Source organism: Microtus pennsylvanicus, chromosome 17, assembly GCF_037038515.1.
Source record: "Microtus pennsylvanicus isolate mMicPen1 chromosome 17, mMicPen1.hap1, whole genome shotgun sequence".
NCBI lineage: Eukaryota > Metazoa > Chordata > Mammalia > Rodentia > Cricetidae > Microtus > Microtus pennsylvanicus.
Window position 1 is genome coordinate 18728186 of NC_134595.1, and position 20769 is coordinate 18748954.

Genomic DNA, 20769 nt, shown 5'->3' on the forward strand with positions numbered 1-20769 from the left:
CCATGCATGTTAGGCATGCCCCCTACAACTCAGCTACACCCCCAGCCCAACTAGTTTCTTAACTTCAAATTTTTTGTATAATTTTCTTATACATTAAATTTTCTGGAGCCCATAACATATCTCACTTGTTTCACAATTAATAAAAACTCAGAGACAGAAATTGTGGTTCAACCTGAAGGTCAGAAAAGTAAAATAGCCATCCACTGTCTCTTACCTCAACCTCAGTCCAAAAATGGCAATCCTGCCTCCAGGAATCTCAGAATGAGACTGTGAGTTATCTCCTCTCATTTTATATTCCTCTCTAGGGCTTGAATTAAGGCGTGCACCACTAAGATTAAAGTCATGCACCACCCAGTTTCTATGGCAAACTAGTCTGGCTACTGGAATTAAAGGTGTGCGTTAGTTAGCACCTCCTGGTATGTAAGACTGTCCAGTGTGGCTGTTGTACTTTTCTTATCCTCGGGCTGGCTTTACTTATTAAAATACAAACAAGGTGCCACTGCATTCGCTAGGTAGAGGCTCTTGCCTGAAGCCCAAGGACCTGACTCCATTGTTCAGGACTCCCCTGTACCAACAGTAGCACCTTGTTCTCTGACCTGTCAATATGTGTCACAGCATGCATGAGCACGTGGACATGCATGTGCATACACATATGCACAACAGTCAATGAATAGAGTGTTGTAAAATCTTAGTGAATTAAATTTTAATTCCCCTTTTTGAAAGCACCGTATTGAATTTGTGCAAGGCCTAGAAGCATTATGTCGTTTCAGTGGACGATCAAACTGAGCCCAGGCAGAATTTAATCAGTCAGTGCCACCACCACTGCTGCGTCTGACAGCAGGTAACTTTTCAGAATTTTTAGCTTTTCAGGCAGGTATTATTTCTTCATTTAAATGGTTATTTTAAACCAGTTTCTGATAACAGGATAATTGATCACTTTTTTAGGATGTACACTGTTTAGAAACCTGTACCTATGCCATGAAAAATAGCATGGCTAATTGTTCTCTTCCTGTAGTTCTTAGGCGTGGAACTCACAGGCTCTTAGGCCTTAGTGCCACTGTTAGCCTCCATTTCCGTTAATGAACATTAATAAAATGAAATCTGTCGTTGGAGTGGCTCTGCCTTCTGTTTTTGCTTCCTCAGTAGTAGTGCCCTCATTTTCTGAGATAAGAAGAGGGAGTAGATTCCCCTGCAGTGCTTCCTTGTAGAGTGCCAGGCTGCTCGCTTTCCTCCAGGTACACCTCTTGTTTTTGTGGAGAAAAGGTCAGAGTCATCACCACCATTTCTCTTGAGCAGTTTTCCAAATGCTGAGTTGTTTATTACCTTTCAGATGTGACTAATAAGTTAGTGTTCACTATCATTTTAAACTAGGCCATTGTTTTCCCTTACTGAAATCCAGACAGTCCTATCTTTGGCAGTGGAAGCTTTTCGTGCTGGTTCTTCTGTCATTGGACATGGACTCATTGTATACAGATAGGCCTGACTTATGGGATTCACTTTGAGAGTAACACATGGATTGGACAATTTTTTCCTAAAATCTGTGGATTATGTAGTGAATTTCTCAAGTCTAATTGTACCCTGAATCATTTATTGTTGGTTTTCTGCTTAGAAAGTTCAGCCTAAAACCTAGTATGTTCCTCACAAGAAGCGCGGCCTTTGTAGCTCAGCAAAAATCAATTTTAAAGCATCATAATTTGAGAATACACAGCACCCTCTCTCCATCCACAGTTGTAGTCCCTGCTTCTGGAGAAGGGAGGGGACGTAAGAAGGAAAGATAGAGCAGGCACTGTAGGTGCATACCTTTAATCCTAACATTTGGGAGGCAGAGGCAGGCATATCTCTGAGTTTGAGGCCAGCCTGATTTACAGAGTGAGTTTCAGGACAGCCAAGGCTATACAGAGAAACCCTGTATTGAAAAACAAAACAAAAAACAAACAAAAAAGAAAGATGGTTTTATATTTTTGCTACTCCATCAACTTTCTGATTCTGTCCAGGTTTTACTTGGAATTTATGGATCCAAACTCTTGGAAATAAGTATAAAGTTGCTTGAATTATGTAGTCTTTTTTGTTTTTGCTTTTTCGAGATGGGGTTTCTCTGTAGTTTTGGAAACTGTCTTGAAACTAGCTCTGGTAGACCAGGCTGGCCTTGAACTCACAGAGATCTGCCTGCCTCTGCCTCCCTAGTACTGGGATTAAAGTCATTCACCTCCACCGCCCAGCATGAATTATGTAGTCTTCCATAGTCTCCCACACAGGCCTTCAAATTACTTGTCCTTCAATGACTATGACTCAATAAATTTAATCATTGAAAGGACCAATGGTCTTGTGCATTTCCACTTTCTCCAAAGTATAGATGACGTCCTGGGCCTGTCGGTAAATGACCTGTTCAGGAGTATGAAACCAGTTCATTACAGTGGGATCACATGGAGTGTGTCGTGAGGTAGATGGTCTCAACCCTTTCAAGCTCAACTGTGTTGAGCAAGAAGGGATAATTCATCGACCTCTTGATGATGTCTCTAGTGTGGATGTTAGACAGAACTTCCTCATGTGCAGAAAGGCTTTCTTACAAGTTTACTTTATTAAGTAAATCAAACTTACTTCAAACTCTGGTATTCAACTATTCGTTTTAACCCTTATTCTAAAACATTCTCTTAAGACTCAATCACCCAGAATTTGTCTGTCGTATGTGTTTCTCTTCAAGGGTTTATCGCATGACATTTAATAAATAGTTTGAACTTTTCAACTTTGCTAACAATTGAGTTGAGTTGGCATGGCTGATCCAGCCTCTGTGCCAGGTGCCACACACACTCATCCTGAAAGTGACGTGGCTGTCACCAGGTGTGACTGTGAGCCAGCAGAGGAGGTTTTTAAAAACTGAGAAACGGAGATAAACAAAACAAAACTCACACCATCTTTAAAAATACCTGATGCTTTTCTTGTGTGTGTGGGGTGTGTGTGTGGGTGGGTGGGTGTAGTATATATCTATCCTTTTCGAATGAATAATATTCACTGATAATTTAATTGTTACAGGTCATGGTGTTTTCTGATGGTAAATAATTCTTTGGTGCAGAAGGAAAATGTGTAGAAAACTAGTTATATACATTCTTTTTGGTGATTGATACAGGCTTATTTTTAAACACCCTTGTTTTTTTAGGTTCAAATCTCCTTTATGCCACACGACTTGTTTTTCTTTCTTTCTACTATCTCCTTTTTGCTCACATATGGCTTTAGGAGCTTCTCCAAGAAAACAGTTTTGCTTTGAAGGTATGCTATTTCCTCCCATAAAGTTTTTTCTGTTCTACTATTAGATTTGAAAATTCACAATAATCCCCTAATAGAATCCAGCCGCTTCCTTGTCTTCTGTATTTTTGGAAATTCCTCTGCAGTCAGTTTTGAAAAGATATGTTTACAAGTCTGAGTCCCCGAGATGTTGTTCTAGCGTGAGGAGCAGACACTGTGCAGGGGGACAGGTCATGGGCAAGACTCATCTGCAAGGACGCCCTGGACTTGCACAAGGAACAAATATTCAAAATTTGATTCTATAGCATGAACTACCTGTTACATGAAAAAACAATAGGGCGATATATATGCTATATATATGTATACATATGCTATATAAATATGTTATAATAACATGCATATCAAATACACACATGAATCACACTGCCCATCTTGAACAACAAAAGGGAACTTAATTTTTAGCTCTATAAAATAAGTGAAAAGCTTGAAATTCAATCAGTCTTATTTTATGTGAGGCAAATGTACTTGGCTTTTTTGAGAATCATGCCGTCTGCTCTGGTTTACATAAGAAATTGGGCGAAATCCTCACAGTGTTCATTTTCAACTTTGTCTTTCTAACACACACACCTTGCAATCAAGGCTTGCAATGATTCACTTTCTAAAATACTATAAATTAGTACAGATATCTTTTCCTTCTCGTATTCTGATTAAAATATTTTCCTAAATGTTGGTGAAGGAGATGAGTTCATCAGGCTGGTGAAGTTCACCCATCATCTGTTGCTCTGCCTCATGGGAGACTCTGAGTATCTAGTACTTATGCCTGTAAACAATTATTGGTTCCTTAGATATTTGTGTAAGAAACTATTGGAAAGCTGCCCACCTTGACCCAAATACACGACCCCTAGACTTCTATTACATCCGTATTTGCTAATACTTGTTCCAAAATAAATTCAGGAAACGTGCTGTCCATGTACAGTTAGCACATACATTCATGTTTCTACATCCTACACATCACAGTCCTTAGTCTGCACAGGATAGACTCAGAAGAGCTGAGGTCCCTTCAGAACAGTGAGCACCAGGCATCCAAGTGAAGCAAGAACTTTCTCACACAGTGCAGACGTGGAAGGGTAGATCCTTTACATTACTCTACAAAATTTCTGTACAAAATTTCATCTCTTGTTTGATAGATAATTGATTTGAAATCGGCTCTCTCAGTTTATGAAAACTACAAATTTAAAATTTCTATTCATGAAAGTGGTATTCATTTTAATGCTATATACTATTAAACCTGTTATTTTATGACGTATTTAAATCAGAAAGCTACTATTAGTTCTCATGGTTTCTTAGGTGTACAGCAAGGTTCTTTTAAATGTTTTTACATGTGGTAAATCCTACAAGTATTTTTTCAGCTATAGGAAACCAGTTAGCCATCATAGAATTATACTTTGGAGCTATGTAGTATATTTTCTACTATTATAAATCTATATAAATCTGCAACCTGCTAGGAAAGATGGACTCTCTTCCAGCTTGTGATTCAAATAAATGGTTTCTGTGGACTCTGGTCCGTCTCACAAATGCGTTTAGTATTTTCTGAACTGAGCTTCTCTTCCATGCCAGGCATGTTTCTAACTGTGAATGTTCAGGCTGCTGATTGACTGGGAACCGAATCATTCTCACTAACACACACTCGGCCCCAACTACTACAGAAGCGATGGATTCTGGGGCCAGAATTTGTCCCTCACTAGCAAAGCTTGCTTTCTGCGGTGCTGATACTATACAGTGAATGAAAATTCAGTGACCTATATTCTCCAGTTTAAACCCTTAAAAATTTAAATTAAATCTTTGTCAACAGTAATTCTAACCATACTGAGGCAAAAAGAGCGTTCTCTACAATCTGGCTGCACTAAATGTAATTCGTAACTATCAAAAATCCGTTTTTCTCTGCATAGCTTTTAAGAACGGTCCTGATGTCTTAAAAATTCCATGCAATTTTCTTTAAAAGTTGGTTTGGAATGCCACTGTGCATCTTGAAGCCCACATACAGTGAGTTGAATTACAGCAATAGCATATTTCTCAAGCACCATATAGTTGCAAATCCTTTATCCTAAAGTTCATAGCAGCAGATTTTCTCCTTGAACGGGGAAGGAAGTTGAACTTTGAGGCTGTTTCAATTTAACACATGATGTACTGCGTGCTCACACTGCGCCTGCCTTGCCTAGTGTTTCTTCTTGGTTCACCCTTGCTCCCTGTACAGGAATTAGGTGTGTAATACTGATTATAAACCTGGATCCATATTACCACGATTGTCAAAGCATCATTTCCCTGTGCTGGCCTCTGGAAGTATTTCCTTTTCAGTGGGTTAATCTAAATGCAGAGTAGAACGTTTGCTTTCAGCATTTTTTTAAAAAGTCTTCTTAGCCAGTACCGGTTTCACATGGTTCAGAAAATGCTTCAGTATTCATACTCAGCTAAAGCTTGGGTATCCTGGGTGCCTCACTTTCCTTCATACCTCTCATTGCTACCATTACCAAGCCAGGCTAAATCTGTTCACAAAATATATCTTCAGTAAAGTTGTTCTATTGATATCCATCAGGCATCTAACTATCTTCTCCGTTCCTCTGATCATGCCATTCTGTCTTAGACTATCAGACTGGCATGCAGCAGCTGTCCCAACGCCAACCCAGCATAGTGTATTCTTAGAAAAAGAAAAACGCGTGTCGGAATTGCAGACATTTATTTAAACGCCGTATTCACCTAATCAGAGTTGCTAATGGGTTGTGAGGATTGGAAACGTCCCATCTAATATAGACAATAGTGGGGGAGAACTTTTCGCAGAACAGCTATAATGAACTTTCTAAAACTGTTTTGCAGGTGAATAAATATTTCTAATTGTTCGTGCCTTTTGGAATATATTGTTTTAGGCTAGTTACCATAATATACACTTGTAAAGCCAGTGCTCGAAAGGTAGAAGCAGGAGAATCCTGGTTTTGAAGCCAGACAGGCGTTTACATAGTAAGCCTTTATTTTTAGAAATAAAAGACAAAAGAGAAAGACAAGAAAGGAATTTTTGCCTCCAAACCAAAAGAAATATTAAAAATTAAACATTCAGGTGCCTTGACTACCCTCAGGCCTTATTAGCCCTTACTTGTTGCCCTTGGAACTGTCCACTCAGAACCAGGAGGCTGCAGCCAGCCTACTAGAGGCCTTTGTCCGTCAGTCCGCTTCCGAGGAGCCTGCAGCCACCGTGCCTCAGCAGACCCAGCAGTCAGAGATGCCGGTTTCCTCACCTAGCCCATGAAGGGAGGCTCACCCACAAGCCAGTACATGGCTTCTTGTTTCCAGCGACAAAGCCTCATCCCCGAGGATTTGATGGAGCAGTGTCCTCAGCCACACTTTTGGCTGGTTTCCATTCAGGCCGGGTTGCTCAGGGACACAATCAGCGCACTCCTTTCCTCTTCATGGGGACAGACTTGGGGGGTTAGCCAGAAGACAGCGCAGAAAGAAAGGAAAGGTTCGGCTCGGTAAGTCCTTTGCCGACTATGGGGAAGCTTCAAATCAGCTTCAGAATTAACTTGAAAACAATGCTGTAGTTATTGGAAGACTTATATTTAACCCCATTCTGCCTATGCCTAGTTCTTTACTTTTGAGAAGTCGTGCTTGCTTGCCTGTGATAGAGAGACAGAGATGCTGCTGCTGAACTCTCTCTTACAGCGTGTGATGCAAGTGGAACTGGGTGGGCTGTGGCCTGAGGCCTCATACGCAGGACCACACCACTTTAGATTTCCTTCATTTTATTTTAAGATGTGGGAGGAAAAAAACAACCACTTACTAGGTGGTTGGATCACCAAGAACACATTTCTGCCTACTATATCAGTCTGGTCTCCAGAATGGAAAGAAAGTCCTTGACAGTTTACATTGTAGCTCTGCTTCCACTGGGTGGCCTGGCAGATACTAACCAGCATCTCCCCACCCCCAGCAAAAAAAAAAAAAAAAATCAGAACTCTTCTAGACCAAAAGTGTTAAGTTCAGTAAACACTTCAAAGTTTCTGTATGTGGTACCTACGTTCTTAGGGCCAGCAGGAAGCATCGAAATCAAAATCTTCTAGCTCATAAAAGTAGTAGTGCAAACCATTGCAGGAATCCCACATGATAAGCTACAGATCCTATAAGAAGCATTTCTCACTAGCTTGGCTCCCAGTTCTGAGATCATGGAGGACAGAAGTTTTGGTGGCATCTGTCAGGGTGGAGCTGGAAGATTTTCCAGTCTTCACTAGCTCTTAGGGAATCCTGGGTCCTCTGAGGCCCCAATATTCTATATGCATGAACTGGCGTACAGGGCCTCCACACTACCGTCTTTTTCAGGCTGGGAGACTTTTCCTTTCCCTATCTAACTGGGGTCCTTTCCCTCCAGCCTCTTATTCATGCTGATTTTTTTTGAAACTATCCAGTCTTGAAAGGATGGAAATATGCATATTGTACAAGTAAGCCTTGTTATGTGATAATATTCTATAATTTTATTTCTGTGATGTAATAGATTTTAATAAACAAGAGAAGTCAAAACCAAATCTCCAAAATGAAATTTATTTCAAATTAAATGACTCATCATTACAGAATTTAAAGTGAATTCTCATTAAAATAGGAAATGTAGATTTTAGTAGTATAGATATAAATATTTGACTAAGTGAAGAATATATTTCTCTTAACATAATGCTTTAGCCGAAACATCAATACAAACTACTTTTGTTTCATAACCAATCATTTTATTTTCTCTAATTTGGATACCAACTAGTAAATTCTTAGTAGTTGTTATAAAAAACAGAATTTCAAAATTAGCTAAACTTGCCACTACATGTGAAGAGAATTCTTCTTCCTTCTATCCTTAGGGAGGGTGTATGGATTTGAGATCGATCAACACTCTAATGCTGCCTGGAGGCTTTGAATTTGCAAATTAGTTTAATGAAACTATGTTCACAAATTTTATAATTTCATGTTCTAAAATAAGAGGAATTGGTCATTTGTGTGTTTGAGTGGGAGAATCATAGCCTGTGTCATATATCTCGTTGTTATCAAATGCATTAATAATTTGTTGTACTTTTTTCATACCAAATCATTTTTGAAAGATTTTTTTAATCGGTGGTAAGTTGTGGCAGTTTCTTTTAAATTGTTTTTTTTTTTGTGGAAATAGAATTTTATCATGTTCCCCTGTCTTTTTCCTTCCTACAACTACTCCCAGATACCCCCTTCTGAGTTCCTCCCATTCCCCCCATTTTCAAGTTGATAGCTTTTTATCATTGTTGTGACAGATAATCTCTTGAAGAGTCAATATATGCCTGTCCCTGTACCAAATCTTAACAATATGCAGAACAAATGTTTGTTCTTAACTTTATCCTACTTAACTTGCTCTCAACATGATCTCCAGTAGGCTGTAAACATATGCAGTATGATGTGATGAGAGGGAGTTTTGATTATATCTGTCTGCTACCTGGATAGTATAGAGAAGTTCACGCCCATATTACTAGCATCCATACAGAGCTGTAAGCAAGCTCCCCTCACAGGGGCAGGCATTCACCTGCAGCACAAAGGATGGATCTTGACAAATCCAGGAGTGGCGGGCATAGGTAATTTACAGTTCATCGTTAACACCTTTGCTAGAGTTAGACTTTCTGCTACAGACATTAGGAGTTACTGACAGTGCAAGCAGAAAGTGCAAAGACAAGTTTACCTTCCAAAGACAGAGTCAGCACTGATGTGGGAATTGGTGCTGCTGAGAATAGATTAGCAAGGAAACCAAGCAAGGGTGATACTGTAATTGTTCGGAGAAAGGTCTCCTAGGTGTGCATATACATGTTGTACTTTGCTATTCTATTGACACCTAGCTACTGTTGTAAGTTCCTTGGGATTTATATTTCAAGGTCAAAATAACTCAGTTGTGAAACTCTTAGAATGAGTAATTTATATAAAAATAAAATCTATATCTTTTCTTAAATTAAACTATATCCCCTAAACACACAATTTCTCTAGTGCCTGCATGTTTAGAGACTAGAAGTCTACTTCAGATTTCTTTCTCTGTCACTCTCTGCCTTCTTTTTTGAAACAAAGTCTCTCATTGAAACTGGAGCTCGCTTTTCTGCTTACGCTGTGCGATGAGTCACCTCTCTTCTCCATCACCATGCTGGTACTACAGACACAGGCCACCATGTCACCGTGCTGGTACTACAGACACAGGCTACCATGTCACCATGCTGGTACTACTACAGACACAGGCTACCATGTCACTGTGCTGGTACTACTACAGACACAGGCCACCATGTCACCGTGCTGGTACTACAGACACAGGCTACCATGTCACCATGCTGGTACTACAGACACAGGCCACCATGTCACCGTGCTGGTAATACAGACACAGGCCACCATGTCACCGTGCTGGTACTACAGACACAGGCCACCATGTCACCGTGCTGGTACTACAGACACAGGCTACCATGTCATTGTGCTGGTACTACAGACACAGGCCACCATGTCACCATGCTGGTACTACAGACACAGGCTACCATGTCACCATGCTGGTACTACTACAGACACAGGCCACCATGTCACCGTGCTGGTACTACAGACACAGGCCACCATGTCACCGTGCTGGTACTACAGACACAGGCTACCATGTCATTGTGCTGGTACTACTACAGACACAGGCTACCATGTCACCGTGCTGGTACTACAGACACAGGCCACCATGTCATTGTGCTGGTACTACAGACACAGGCTACCATGTCATTGTGCTGGCATTATGTCAGGCTTTTTTGAGGACTCTGGAATCCTAACTTGAGTGATTGTGTTTGCACAGCAAGTACTTTATCTGCTGAGCCATCTTCCTAACCCTCGTACCCCTGTAATTAAATTCTTTAAATTGTATATCTGTGGGCATTGATATTAAAAGGTAAAAATGTTTAATGTAGCTCTCTCACATGCTAATTACATTCTGCTTAGCATTACATAAACATCTGTTTCTCAATTACAATTTGCCAGTAAGATTCTTAATGAAATCCAGCCCTTTCTGTTTAAATTGAAGAGAGTAATTGTTATGTGTTGCTATTTGTGTGCAATATGTTTAGTTTTCACTGTAAGCCAGCCCAGTCCTACAGAAATACAATGAAGTCACAGATGAAAGCTCCATAAGTAATTCATATTTTTCTAGTCATCACATTGACAAAAAAGGAACAGACAGGTTGAAATTCGTTTAAGTAATATTTAATGCAGTGTAATGAAACTACTGCCTCTTTAGCCAATAGTCAATTTATATTACTTATGAAAAGTTTCCCCATACTCTCTTTGATTACAGCACTTCTCAGGTAGGACTGCCCGTGTTTCAGGTGCTCCACGACTGCATGCCCTGCTGGGCAGGGCGGCTCTACATTCACCTGATGTGGCATGTCTTTCATGTGTTGCTTTTATTGGTTGATGAATAAAGCTGTTTTGGCCAATGGCTTAACAGAGTAAAGCTAAGCGGGAAGTCCAAACAAAGATACAGAGAGAATAGGCAGGGTTGAGGAGACACCGTGTAGCCACTAAAGGAGTAACATGCCGCACACATAGACCACAGCCTTGTGGCAATACACAGATTAATAGAAAGGGGTTAATTTAATAATTAGAGCTAGCCAGTAAGAAACCTAAGACATTGACCAAACAATTGTAACTGATTATAAGCCTCAGAGTGGTTATTTCATAAGCGGCTGGGGAAACTAGTGAGGGGACCCAGTGGGTAGATAGAAACTGGTCCAATGGGACCAGGCGAGACAGAGAAAAGCCTTCTGTCTACATTCACTACTTTTAATAGGTTCATTATAAATTTAATAAAATGTGAAAATGACTGTGAGCCTTTTTGTTTGTGGCAAATATGAAACCAATCACTGAAACTATGGTGGTGGCTGGAGTATCCCTTCATCTACCTAGGCAGTGACTTGACGTTTACCTCTTGCCTCAACCTTCTGAGCTTTTCTTCTTTTTATAATCTCCTTTTGTTCTCAGCTGTGCTGTCATTTATAAATACAGCAGACTGCTCGTCTGATACCTTAGAGGAAAGGCAGACAGAAGGAAAGGGCATCATAAGTTCTCGCCCTCTTGTAGTGACTCCTGTATTATTTGGGTGATAATGAATTCGTGGTGTTCTCAGGTGTCATTGCCAGGACACTCTTAGAGTAATGGATAGTGGAGAGATGCCTAAAGAGATTAAATGCACTGTGGAGGATGTACAGACATCCGTCTTTTACTTGTGGACTTTGCTTTGTGATGAATCTGTTTGTGGGATGATGGAGAATAATTAGAATATAGGATTTCAGGGTTACCTATCAGTTGGTTGTGAGGGAGACCAGGAGACTAGTTTTAAGTATGATCTTGGTTAGTCTAGCTAACTAGACTCATTTTATCTTAACAATTATAGACTTTCTTTTTTAAAAAATTATTTATGTGTATGTTTTTTCTGTGCATACACAGATATGTACACCACATGTGTGCCTGGTGCTATGGAACCCCTGGAACTGAAGTTACAGACAGTTGTGAGCTGCCATATAGATGCTGGAAATTGAACCCTGGTCCTCTGGAAAAGCATCCAGTGCTTTTAACCACTGAGGCCTCTCTCCAGCCCTGTAGACTTTTAATATCTGATATTACTGTTACACTGGAGCAGAAGCATGCCCTCTGTTGCCTAAGGATAAAAAGCGAATAGCAGGAGCATGATTTAAATTTGCCTTCATCTTTGACCCTTAACCATGCCCTATCCACAATACTGTGCTAACAGTTTAGTGACCATGTTCATCACCAGAAGCTCTGAACTTGAGTTTTCAGTGAGGGTTAGAGCAACGGTTCTGAGCTCTCAGGAGGCAGTTTCTAGCCTGAGCTCTGCACTAACCGGGAATGTGTAAAAGTCTGCATGGTTTTCAGGCAGTAGGATCATATTCTTCTCCAAATCCATGTGTGCTTGAAAGCACAGGTTTAATTGCTTGGGAGTAAGTCAGACCTGAGTTCAGAACCAGGTTCTGCTTCTAAATATGTGTGTGAAGGAAGATAAGCTAATTGTTTAGACTGTCGTAAAGGTACAGTGGGGAAATGCAGTAGTTATAATTTGCCCTTTACTTACCCCATCAAACAAGAATGAAAGGTGAACTTGTAACACAGTCTTTCCTATTAAAGTTATCTTTCTAATATCATAGCAATTCTGAAAAGGAAAATTAAGTAAAAACTGGGGTGTGATGAGGAGACTTCAGAATGAAGAATTTTAGGTTGGTGTGGTGAAGCACAATTAACAAAAACTCGGAGAGAGAAATTGGGGTTCAACCTAAAGGTCAGAAAACCAAAACAGCCAGCCACTGGCTTTTACCTCTACTTTAGTTTGAAATGGCGATCCTGCCTCCAAGAATCTCAGAATAGGACTGTGACTGAAAGCTGTCTCCTCCCGTTTTATAATCCTCTCTATGGCTGGGATTAAAGGCATGCACCTCCCAGGTTCTGTGACAACTAGTGGTCACTGGGATTAAGGTGTGCTTTAGCACGGTCTGGTCTGAAAGGCTGAGCGGAAGGGCTGTTTTACTCTCTGATCTTCAGGCAAGCTTTACTTACTAAAATATAAATGAAATGCCATACAGTGTGGCAAGGATAAAATTTGGATAGGAATGCTTCATAGTCAGACTGTCAGTCTGTGATGAAAGATGAGCTGGGCTGCGGTGCATACGGTGACCAGTCGTTCCTCATGATCTGTGGACATCTGTACACAGTCCGGGATGTGGAGGTGCGGGACATAGCAGGTCACAAAGCAGAAGAGCTTCCTCTGCCTCCACACACTGTATTTCATCACCCTTGTATTTGAATTATTTTTAACCTTTCAGTGCCTCTTTTTTTTATATCTTTATTTTTCCACATTCCATATCCTGAACTTGTACTTTGTTTAAGAACAGAAGTTTGGCTTTTTAAAAAGCCTTTAAGTAGGCTTCACAGAACTAATTTAAATGCTGATTGATATAATGCTATTTATTTAACTTAATAGTATTTATTTTTATTTGATAATGTTATTAAGTTAAAGTTTAAATGAGGCCAGATCAGTTGAACTTCTTAGTATGAAATTCATATCATTTTTCAAAAGTATTTTAAAGATTTTGAATAATTTATTAAAGCCTTCAGAAATTTCATTAGGTTTTAGTTACATTGATGTACACACATCTCCAGGGACATTTGGTTTTTAAGAAAGGAGAATTTGGTCTTCTCTCAAATAAAGCACACTGGAGTTTATACACTCAGGGTTTTTTGTTCACCTGATAGTTTAAATGTTCCTTAGGAAACAGTTCATGCAGCCGTACCTAAGTCTTATTGGAAGCTCAGTTGTAGACACTGTTGTTGCCTATTCTTTCATAGGAACATATACTTAAACACACCAGATTAATTGTGAGATAATTAGTCTTACACTGCATTGACAGGATACACCTCTACATTTTGTGTATATCTAAGATATGATTTTCTTTTAATTGTTTTAATATATAAAATACATCAAGAGTAGAATATTCTAAGTAACCTATATAATGGTCTAGATAATTTTTATTTTTTAATTTTTCAAAAATCATTATTTGTGTATGATATATAATGGAGAAAATTTACATTTATTAAAAACACAACTTTTTAAACTGAACATAATCCAAGAACCAGCTCCCAGATCAAGAAACATTTCAAATTTGTGTCAGTCCTCCTGTACTCTTGCTCTTTATTACCTATTCCAGTGGGCAGTATTTAGGTTTGTCTTCTCTGCTTATTTTTTGACATAAAACATCATAGGAATCTTTCTGTATAGTTTGTGGTAGACTATTCCTTTTATGTTAACTGTTTGAAATCTATAATATTAGTGCTGAGGATGTAACTTGATAATAGAATGCTTGTTTTCCACACCCAAGGCTATGAATTCAGGCCTCAGCACTGCATGAAAAAATACAGTCTAGTACAAATTTAAACCTGAAGGTAACTGTACATTAATTACCCACAGTCTCAAGGGTAGTGCAGGAGACTACCTCTGTCACACACATATATAAACAAATACCCTTCTGTGTACATTCAAAGGGCGAACATGGGCAGGAGGCTGATCTCACACACACAGACATGAACACACACACTTATATAAATATACACCATAAAAAGATTTATACCTGCTGGAAAATATTATGACTCAAAATAATATATTAATAGAAAAAATTATCTTTTTGATTTAAAAAATTTTGTTATTTGACATCTAAGTGGAGGATTTTCTTTTCAGAACAGTATTTTTGATTACCTCTAACATGTCATAGAACGAGTCACTACCTGTGATGATCAAGAGAAACAGGCTAGCTTGTTCCAATATGTCTGCTGTATTTTCCATGGCTTCTTCATTAATCAGACACAATCATACCTTGAAATTTTAGTTTTAAATATGTATAATTAATCATATCTTTAGTATGATTTTAATATACTTTTGAAAGTACCACTTTTTAAACCTACGTACCGTGGCACTGTCGCGGTGCTGAAGGGAACACATATTCTTGGAAGGATGTTAGTCTAAGAGATTGATTGATTAAGATAAACACTTCACTGATACTGATCCAGTATGACATCATCAGATATAAAATTTGGCTTACCACAGTATTTTGTTTTAGACTTGTTATATTTTATGTTAGGTAGCACCATGACACAAACAAATTATGATTTGACCAGAAGATTTCTGAGTAAGAACAATAAAACATGTTCTGTCCTTTTCAGTGGAGAAGAGTATTAGCTATTTTCCTAGTGCTGCAACAACACACCTGACAAAAAGGAACTTCAGAAAGCAGGTTATTTCATTTCTCTTCCGTGGGATACAGCCACTCATGGCGAGGAGCCTCAGGGAAGCAGGAGAGGTGTCTGGTGGTGCCTCACTTGCGACTTCTTTTTATGCAGTTAGGGTGGAGTTTCACACCTCCTTCAATCGAGTCCATAAATTCCCCCACAGGCTTCCCCAGATGTTTTTCTCCAGCGTTACTCTAGATTCTTTCCAGTTGACAGTCAGTGTTAGCCACCTCAAAGGGAAGTGTTCTATTTTTTTTTTTTTAGTGTAAAAATAAAAAATTCTAGGAAAAAATATACATTAGATTATGTATTGAAGAAAATTTAAGAAATATTCTCATTTTAAACAACCAGACATCTCTTAGATACACCAGAAACATATCTCTTCCCATATTCTTGTTTAGCAGGCTGAACTGAATGTAGAAGCTAGCCTGACAATGGCATTGTCTGTGACAGCAGAGGTTTCGCCTAAATATATTCGCGTATCCATGTTCTGTGGGGCATTAGTAAAGCCAGTGTCTCTCTTTTCTCATCTGGTGTTTGATTTAATAGTCCTGAAGAACAGAGCACACATATTGAGAACAGAATGGCCTTGCACCATCTTCCTAATGCCGGTCTAAGAAACTCTTTCCGCTTTCCAGAAGGTGTAGGCATGAATTAAAACTTGGAAAATAATGGGGATGAGAAAAATATAAGAGATACATCTTGAAAAAGAAAAATATTAATTTTTTCAGATGCAGGCTCTAATGGCTTGATGAAACGCTGACCAGTACGAGTTAGCATGCTGTTTATGGTTGGCTTTGAAGCCACTGCAGCAATGTGTCTTAATGCAGGAGCGCGAGTGGGCATATACCAAGTTAGGCTAGGGCCAATTGCTGAAATCAGTTTGAGGTAACGGCTACCTAAAAGTTACCATTATTTCCTTACTTCTTGTGCTTTTGTGTTTTAGAATTTTACCTGCCAAAACATACTGAACTGACATATGCAAGTCTTTATAGTTCTATAGAGTTGATTAACTTTTTCATTGTAGAAGAATGAGATGAATCTGCGTGGCAGTGGCAAGATTTTCACATATTAAATAAATAATTATAGAAATTGGAAAAGTCCTAGCCTCCTTCGATAAACCATATTAGAAAATTTTTAAAAATGACTTGTTTTATTCTATACTTAACCCTGTCCTTTGCATGTCAGCCCAGGGTATTTGGTGAGACATTATGCTTTCATACAGAGAGTGACTTCATCATGTAACATTATGGTGCAAGAAAAAGAATTTTTACCCAGTTCTTATTCGTTATGAGAAAATTCTCAAAATTCAATGGCCTATAGGCCTGCCCCAATATATTATTTTTTAAAAGCCTCACAGATAGAGAGGTTTTCATTATATATGTCTATATTTGTGTGTGTGTGTATGTGTGTGTGTGTGTGTGTGTGTGTGTGTGTGTAATTTTTATTTTTAGGAAATAAAATAATTTAGGAAATAGTATTTTTAGGAAATTGGTTGGCTTTTAAACTTGTTTTTCGAAACAAGGGCTTGTAAAGTCCTGGTCTGGCCTCAAGCTCACTATGTAGCCAAGGACATTTCTAAGAGGTAAAATCATATTTCATCTGTCCTCTGACTTCATTTAAAAGAAATTCTGATATTCTGAGTTCAGCAGATTCTATTTCACTAAGTACTAGATTAAATCTGCCAACCTTAAGCACTGGAATGATATACTTATGTGTGGTAAAAGTGTGTTTTATCCACAGTATCCCTGAAAGTAAGTCACATTGACTCCTCATTTTCCAAGCCAAGGAAAGAATATTATAAAATAACTGATAAACAGTTCAGAGATTATTTTTTTCTCCCAAAATAAATAGTTTCTAACTGCTTAAGACAGAAAGAGATAAACTAGAAGGAAAAACAGATCTGAAGAAGCAAGTTAACTCTGGGGAACCGGAGAGGTAAATATAGCCAGTCTGCCTGTAATGGCTGCCTTCTCTTTTCTATATATTACAGCCTCACCCAGGCAAGAACACAATAAATTGCCAAGACCAACACATCTTCCCTGACTCCTGGGACCGCACTCACCTGTGAATTTATTAGGAAGGAAGCTGCATCAACCATGAACAAACAGGGACTAAAGGAAAGACAGTACAAAGTGCTCTTTAAGGAGCTCTGGCTCCTAGGACTAACAGTCTCCCTTTGCAAATCAAGAGGATTTACCAGTCAGCCAGTCCAAGCCTGTCAGCTAATGTGAGACTGAAAGCCCCTTTTTACTAAATAGTGGTCTAGGATTACAGAGGCCTGTGTGCTCACTCTCCATGGTGAACTACCCCAGTATCTGCTCAGTTCCCCTCAGAACCTTCACCTAATGACAGGTAGCCTTCCCAAGGCCTCTGGCATTTTAGCTAGTCACATCTGTGCATGTTTCTAGAGAGGCAGGTAGTCCCAGGGATTAGCTAATCTCGTATCCGCAGTCTACATGTTCCTCTCCTTTGGTGCTGGCATTAGCTTCGAGTCCCCCAGGCACGTTTCTGGCGGGGTTCTGTGAGCAGCACCTGAGGTTATTCTGCTTGCTTTTGTGTGTTGTCCTTGTCTGTCCCAGCATACGTGGCCCCCCAATGTTGGCATGAAGCTAGAATGTGGAAAGTGGGGGAACTCGGAAGTATCTTCCAGTTTGTGCCTGAAGGACTGAAGAAGTATCCTCTGAGGTTCAGAGAAGTCCTGTATTGTTCCCTGACTCTCCTGTCTCTCAAATGGTTCGATACAAATAGCAGCCTCCCTGTGCTGTCCTCTTCAGCCTGTCCTCCTATGACAGTGATGTTTAACTGACAGTTATCTCGTGGAATTTCGCATGAACTTTCTGGAAGTATCATATGTAATTCGGTGTTATCCATCATTGATTATATACTCTAAGCTGTGTTAATGCCCATGCTCAGTGCTGACGTTCATGGTAATCTGAAGTACAGAGATCAGATAGATTATAGTCAACTTCAAGAATGCCTTTGAATAAAGCCTGTATTGTCTAATTCAGGCTGCATGTTTTATGAAAAAATATTTGTACATGTTTTATGAAAAACCAGTCAGTATATGAAGTGGTATATTTAATTAGCCTGATTTAAAGGTAAATATACTAAATAACGTTTTATTATAAATTTAATCTGCATATTAAAAATAAATTTAAATTAGAAAACAAACAAACAACCACCTCCTAGTCCTGTGCCAGAATGGTAAAGTCCGTTTCAGTGGAGGGCTGGGACGAGGTAGTATCTAAAGATCAGATCATGGCTAGGGCACTCAGTGTTTTACAAGTCAACTACTTGGTGGTTTTGAAGAACAGGGTGTACAGCTTTTCACCTCTATATCAGATCTACTAAATCTTTTATGGCAGACAGAAAGGAGGGCAGGCTAGCTAGCTCTGAGGCAGGTATGGCCCAGAGCTCTGTGGTGTTTTCTAGATGTTTTTATTGTTCCTCTGGTGGCTTTTATAATTGGTTAGATTTAGATATCACTGATCAAGATAAGGTAACTTTCTTAAAAATCATGGGACTGTGTGTGCGTGTGTGTGTGTGTGTGTGTGTGTGTGTGTGTGTGTGTGTGTGTGTTCTGTACATCGAGACCTCCAGTAATAGAGAAGCTTCAGCTGTACACCCTGAACCACTGTTTGTACCATCATTTCTTTTTTTTTTTTCAATGTTCAGTTTCCTTTAATGACCCCCATCTCCCCAGAAGGGTAGGTGCAGGCAGCTAGGCGACGGCAAGACATGTTCACTTGAAGATCTTGCCTTGATTGACGGCTTTGCCCACATGCTGGAAGGCCCCCTCCCAGGAAAAGTACTCTCGAACCAGGGTCTGGGTCTCCTCGCTACCAGGATCCAGTTTCCGCCATGTATATGACTCGTAGTCCACCTGCCAATCTGGACTTAGCGGAAAGGCAAGCTCTTGGCCTCGGAAGACCCAAACACCAGAAATGGAGCTGCTGTTGTTGGTTCCAACCAGGATGACACTAGCAAAGGCATTCTTCCTCAGTTTGTCCAATCGCTGGAACATGCCAGTGATGAGGTTGCAACTCATAAAGGTCTGGGTGCGCTCCTCAGGGAAGCGATATTCAGCATACCACAGGGACCAGCCATCCTTATCAAAGTGCTCCCAAAAATGTGGCAGCGCCACGGAGAGGGGGTCCTCATTGGAGTACTTACGCTTAAACTCATCCAACACAAAGGTACTCTTGGGCAAGTGAGCAAAGGGGTGCTTGGCCTTAGGCTCAGCAGCCAGCGCCTGCTCACACTCATCCAGCTCCTCCTCAGGAGCTGGGGCAGCTGCCTTTTTCTCCTCTTTCCGTTCAGCCTGGGGCTTCTGTTTCTCTTCTCGTGAACCCTTTTCTTTTCTTGGAGTATCTTTTTTAGGCTGGCTCTCTGCAAACTTCTTGGCATCAAACTGGGCCATCTTCTCACACAGCTTTACCTCCCCCAAGACTGCCGTGAACTGGGGCTGGTTAATGCGGGTGAGGAACCATCGGTTGGTATTGGGGAAGGCCTGGCGAAAAGAAGGCTCTAAGACCTGCTTGTAGAGCCACAGAAGGGTACAGACAACTGTGATATCAGCCAGAGTCACTCGCTCACCCACCAAGAAAGTCCTTGTCTTCAAATGAGTGTTCAGCAGCCCCAGGATTCGCCTCACCTCTTTTGCATTTTCGGTGGCCTGTTTGTTATGGCGCATGATGCCCAAGGTGGGGAACACCCAGGTGGTGGCTGGAAGGACGCTATCACTGTCAGCAAAGCTCACCCACTGCACCACCTGAGCTGCTGCCTCTGCAGTACTTCCCCACAGGTTCCTCGTTTCTTACATAATAGGCGATGGCATTGCTCTCAAACATGCAGAATCCATCATCACCCTCAAATGCTGGAACCTTGCCAGCAGGAAATTGTCTGAGAAATTCAGGGGTGCGGTTGGTTTGGCCAAAGTGGAAGTGGGGTGGTGCGGAGAGCACGCGGACCTGAGCCCCACTGTACTGAGCAGCCATGAGGGCCTTGACGGCTCTCCAGTTTTCAGGGTATGTGTACAGGGCCCCAGCCGCCATGGTGATTCCACCATTTCTGCTTTCAGAACGACCACTGGCTGCTCCACCTCCTCCCTGCTCACACTGGCGTGCTCCACCTCCTCCCTGCTCACACTGGCTCATGCTCCACCTCCTCCCTGCTCACACTGGCTCATGCTCCACCTCCTCCCTGCTCACACTGGCGTGCTCCACCTCCTCCCTGCTCACACTGGCTCATGCTCCACCTCCTCCCTGCTCACACTGGCGTGCTCCACCTCCTCCCTGCTCACACTGGCTCATGCTCCCCCTCCTCCCTGCTCACACTGGCTCATGCTCCACCTCCTCCCTGCTCACACTGGCTCATGCTCCCCCTCCTCCCTGCTCACACTGGCTCATGCTCCACCTCCTCCCTGCTCACACTGGCTCATGCTCCACCTCCTCCCTGCTCACACTGGCTCATGCTCCACCTCCTCCCTGCTCACACTGGCTGCCCATTCAATGTGCAGTCATGTTGAACAAAACAGACTAAAAGTGAGATGCTAGGCTTGAAAAAAATACATGGTGAGCCAAGAGAAAGACCAGCTCTTTTGTTCTTTTGGCTTCCAGTTATGTGCAGCTACATTCTAGTTCATGTTTGGGAAGTTATTTCCTGAAACCCTCTGTCAATAAGCCAGACTAA

General features: G+C 40.7%; 1 protein-coding gene and 1 pseudogene across 1 annotated transcript in view; one reads left to right on the forward strand and one right to left on the reverse strand.

Annotated features, from left to right (window-relative positions):
- Positions 1-20769, forward strand: part of Fbxl17 (F-box and leucine rich repeat protein 17) — a 472330-nt gene that overhangs the window by 315514 nt on the left and 136047 nt on the right. The window lies entirely within an intron of this gene.
- LOC142837019 (elongation factor 1-gamma pseudogene) lies at positions 18735-20132 on the reverse strand (annotated as a pseudogene).